Source organism: Sinohyriopsis cumingii, chromosome 5 (assembly GCF_028554795.1).
Source record: "Sinohyriopsis cumingii isolate HCF-2022 chromosome 5, ASM2855479v2, whole genome shotgun sequence".
NCBI lineage: Eukaryota > Metazoa > Mollusca > Bivalvia > Unionida > Unionidae > Sinohyriopsis > Sinohyriopsis cumingii.
The window spans coordinates 75,668,832-75,674,185 of NC_142965.1; positions in this window are offsets into that span (position 1 = coordinate 75,668,832).

The following is a 5,354-nucleotide window of genomic DNA, read 5'->3' on the forward strand; positions in this document are numbered from 1 at the left end:
GCACGTTGAATTGTACAAGACACAAACCGCTCCGGTGGCCTAGTGGTTAGAGCGTCCGCCTCGGATGCGGGAGGTCGTGGGTTCGATCCCCGGCCGAGTCATACCAGAGACTTAAAAAATGGTACTAACAGCTGCCTCGCTTGGCGTTCAGCATTAAGAGGTTAGTGTTAGGACTGGTCGGCCTGGTGTCAGGATAATGTGACTGGGTGGGACATCATGCTGCATGTCTGCGGCATGATGCCCCAGTGGTAGACATCACTATAAACTGCCACATTGCAGACATCGTAGCGATATGACTGAAAAATTGTTAAAGCTACGTTAAAAATCAAAATCACATCACATCACAAGACACATAACCAGCATAACACACATGTTCACGAAGAGTGGAATTAATAAAGGCTAAAATTCACATTAAACTCAACTAATCATCTTCAGTCTACTTTAGTTTTGTGTTTCGGTTGAACAACATCATAACTTTCCACACAATGGAAAGTTTGATATTTCGGCGTCTCCTTTGCTGATAGTTGGCCTGATTTGTCTTTCGTTTTTCGACAGCAATACAGGCCAGTTAATCATTTAAACCCTGAAAATGGTTTGTGTTAAGAAGGAATTTGGACCGGTAACTTAATACCAGTACAATGATGTGTAATTGCCTTTCATTCCTTAGTATTAGCGCGATAACCGTAGTTTTGGAAAGCATACCTGTACACTTTAAGAAAACCAAGTAGTTTGAATAAAGAATAATCAGATTGGGACCGAAAATCGGGAGGTTTTTAGTGGCACTTTTAAAACCTTATTTTCACTAAATATTGATCGATTTAACGGGTCCAAAATGTATGAAATTCGCAAAGGACGCAATGTTTTTCCACCTGACGCTCCTTATTTTCCCCCAGGACATGCTCTTTCTTTATATTCAGGTCAGCTGCGACCAAACTACACAATAGCTAAAGGTTAGTCTTATATAAACAAGCAACTAATTAAAAGTTAATCCTGCTTATCGATGCAACTATTTTGTGGAAACGACTGACCTCAGTCATAATTCATAGAAACGATGTTATACACTACTGTGTGTTATGCAAGCATCAGCAATTGATTGGCAAATAAAGTATTCCCAATTTTGGTGAACTAAAATGCACCTGAATAGGCAGCCTCACGCTTTCGTACATGTGGCAACTATTTTCATCTCGTTGTATATACAACCTTTTTTCCTTATTGTCAACTCGTGAGACATTTAGTATTGTTTACTATAAACATATGTAATCTGAATTAGTCTTTTGAGGACATACATGGTACGTATAATGTATTTTTATTCCTTGGGGGGGGGGGGATCACCAGACAGATGCCTCCACCCATTTCCAAAAAAATAAAAAATTATTTTGTTTTTGTGTTTCCCCTTCAGATATGTAGTATGTTTTATTTAAAATAGAATTTTAAATAAAAAATTTAGTCTTAGAATTTTTGATGGTTTATTTATGTTTCCTTAGTGTTATATAAAGGGTTGTTAGTCCGAGCCTATTTTTTTATCATTTTGCTCGAAGTTCCTTCCCTTGTATTTTTTGTGACCTTTGCTAGAGGTCGCCTAGGTCTCAGTGTATGCTATATGTAGTGGTGCTATATTGTGTGTATGCTATTTTATATATATGTTTTAGACAGCAATTTTAGATCCGGTGTTCTTTTTTCAAGTTATATTTCTTTTCTACTAATTTGGATTAAGGATGCGATGTATTCTATTATGTTTTATTCGATGACATAGTTTTGGTTTTTGAATTTTGACGATGGAACGGTGTACTATCTCTTTTTTATATTTTATTATAATTTCCTATTGTTTTAATCGAGGGCTAATATGTGTCGTTCGTCGTGGTAGTTCTAGGAGTATCAATATGTAGGTTACACTCGATTCAAGGTCCACACTTCTTTATTTTCATTGTGTTTCTCTTGAGTCGAGTTAGGCCTCCTTTTATTAATTTATCTAAATATTTTATTAGAAAGAATCCAAAATTGTTTATTTTCCCACATTTGCGTTGGTCAAACCATACAGTACGGGAGCTGTATGGTTTTAAGATAGATAAAGAGTTAGTAAAATATTAAACTATAAAGTAGCTCCTGTTTGTTTTTTATGTCTGTCTTTGGTCTGTTTATGTTCTGCATGAGGTATTTTTTCAAAACTCTTTCATGGGCCTGTCCACTTCGCGTAGCGCCATGTGACTTAGCCCCATGATGTCATCGTCTTTACTTTCCCCATGTAGGTTCCCTGTGTCTTTGTATATTTTGTCTATACGTTTTCTAAGTTAGGTAAGAATGGTATTTTTAAAAAATTAAATATATAGAAAAAGAAGAAAAAATATCCCTCCCCCCTACTTCTCTTTACTTCTTTATCACAATTATTTCCCTACAGGCCATCATGGTGTCTACTATGTACTCTGTAATTTTGTACATTTTGTATAAAGTTTTTTTTAATTGAAGTCTCCATCCATGTGTAATATATTTGCCTGTTGATATCTCCCCCCTTTGTTTATTTCTTCAATCACTTTCAATCTACATGTCGTCCTGCTCTCGCACTGTGTCATTTTGTGTAGTTTACTATAAGGGGCTTTTTTTACACAGTAGACATTTTGGCGATACTCTAACCATGTGCCGTCTCACTGCTACCTCCCCTGTCAACCATGCATTGTGCATGTATTTGAAGCAGATGATTTGTATTTTTAGGGAGCGTAATTTGGTCCAGTGCCCCCATGCTCTTTTCCAGTTAATTTCTATGTTCTCCTGTTCTACTTCACTTTTAGTTTTTATTTGTTATGTCCTGTCTAATGTATGTATATGTTAGTCTTTCTTCCTGGTCCCATAAACTTTTTATATCCCTATATTTGGTTAGTATTTCTTTGATATGTCTAAATTTTCTTGGTTTTTCTAGTTTTTTTCATTTACAATTTTATTATTTTTATAAATGTCCCCACCCCACCCGTTTCTCATTTTGAACCCAAATCAGTAGATGTATATTCCCTCCCACGGTGATGTTGGTATTGCTTTAATCTTTTTAAATCTATTTATAATGTTTGTAGTCTTTATCTAAATGGGGTTGGGGAGTGCTAGTTCCCCCTCTCTTATGCTCTATATAAAGTTTACCTCTTGACGTAGTGGGTCTTAAAATCCCATATGTAATTAATAATCTCCTTATCTAGTTTTTCTAAATTTTTTATTTTCTGTGTCAATAGACTTGGTAATAAAATTTATATTCGCGTACATGTACGTTTTGGCCACTTGGGCCTGTTCCATTAAACATAATGGCGTAAGTGCCCAGGTGTTCACATTCGTTTCTGTTTTCATATTTTTATAGTTTTCTTGTTCTTCTCTTATCCCAAAATAAATGCCCAATGCTTTCACTCTTTCTTTAATTAGTTGTGGTGGTAATCCTGAGTGATTTCCTCTCCAGTTCCCTATTTTCGGTATTTCATTTTTTTAATGATTTATTTTTGACCCCGAAGCCTTACCAAATTTTTCAAATTCCTTTAGGTGTTTAAATGAATTTTGGTCTTTAATAAAGTTCATACAATCGTCTGCATGCTGTAGCATTTTTATTTGGAACTTCAATCTTCCTATTTAGTCTTATTCATATACTTTTAATTTCAATCGCTATTACGTATAAAAGCATATATAGTGGTCACCCTTGCCTTACTGATCTTTTAATTTCACATTTTCCCGTGTTAGCTCCGTTTACCTGTACGCTTGCAATTATTTTGTTGTACAGTATGTCATGTTTACCCCGACCCAGAGTAGCCCAGTTGAAACATGTATAATCAAAGTAATTCTGACAAGCCATTGTTTGATGTTAAACATTGCCGCAGGCTAGCACTAATCCATTACGTAAGATTGCCGTAGCTAGAAGTGGAGAGCCGGACCTCGGAGTTGCGAAGTCACAGATAGGCAATTATCACCTAGGTGTGGAAATGTTTATCCAAGATCAAAAGAAGTTGCCTGAAGAAGTGGGAGTGTCTTAACTTCTTTTCCCTGCAGACAGACAGACAGGTTGAACTGGCCGCTAAGACGATTGGACAGGGTCACAGCGCCACCCAATCAGAATCGAGATAGGGGAGAGACCTTGATTTGGGTAGAATGATATCTCCGCGCCTTCCGGCAAGAATTAGTTCGCTAAGAGAAATTACCCAGAGTGGAGGTTAGCGTAACTCCGAATAGCCATTCGTTATTGGAGGGGAAAATCTTAGAGCAGGAAATTCTAAGTACAGAGAGCTTCAAATAAGGAAGCTTTGAGGGACAGACCAGTTACAGTTTGGTCCCGTAGTCTCAGATAGAGAGGCGGAGGAAAGGAGAAGAAAGGAGAAGTTGAAGTCTGGGAGCGAAATTGGAGGAGGAGATAGTAGAGAGGGAAACGGAGACAAAGGAGGAGTTAGAAGAACGGAAAGAAGGAAGGAATTAGCGGGAAAGAAAGAGATGAGTAGATGCAAGGAAAGGGGGAAAATCGAACTCACACTGTAAATCACGGGATGAATTAGGCTGTCACTTGGTCGAGGGAAAGACGAGTGATTGGAAGTTATCGTTTAATTAATCGAATTTATTAAATTGTTATTGATTGAATTTTCATCTTCGTGTTCTCTATAATTTAACCGTCGGCATTGCTGACTGGAGGCTCAGAGCTGTAAATCTACCTCGTCACTAATTTAACTTTCTAACCTCACGAGCCAGGGTGGAACTTTCATCATAATTTAATTAAATTATATTGGAAGAACCCCACCCCAATGCGTGCAAACGTCACACAGTATTTTGGTCAAGTTTTGGAAGTTGTTTCCAAAACCAAACTTTTCCAATACTCTTTGTATATAGTTGTGTTCTAATCTGTCAAATGCTTTTTCCTGGTCAAAATGTACCATATCACCTTTCAGACCACATTCCTCTACATAATCTATTATTGTTTTTATGCTGAGTATATTATTCTGTATACACCTTCCTTTACCCCCACATGTTTGATTTGCACTGACTATTTTATCCATTCCTTGTTTAGTTGTCTCCGCTAATATTTTACTTAAAATTTTATAATCAGTATTTAGGAGGGAGATGGGCCTCCAATTTTTCAAGTCTTCCCAATCACCCTTCCCCTTATATATTAGAGTTATTATTCCCTCCCTCATTGTTGAGTCCATCTCCACCTGTAGATTTTCCTTTTGTTTGCGTGTTTATGCTGTTTATTACTTCCTCTGTCGAGATGAAATAATCATGTAAGATTGTATGTTCTGGTGAGATCATCAAGTCAAGTCACGTCAATTGAATTATAGGGGTGTTCGTTCAGATAGAACATGTACCACTGGTTACTGATGCCAGAGGCATCTTTTTAATTACTCCTG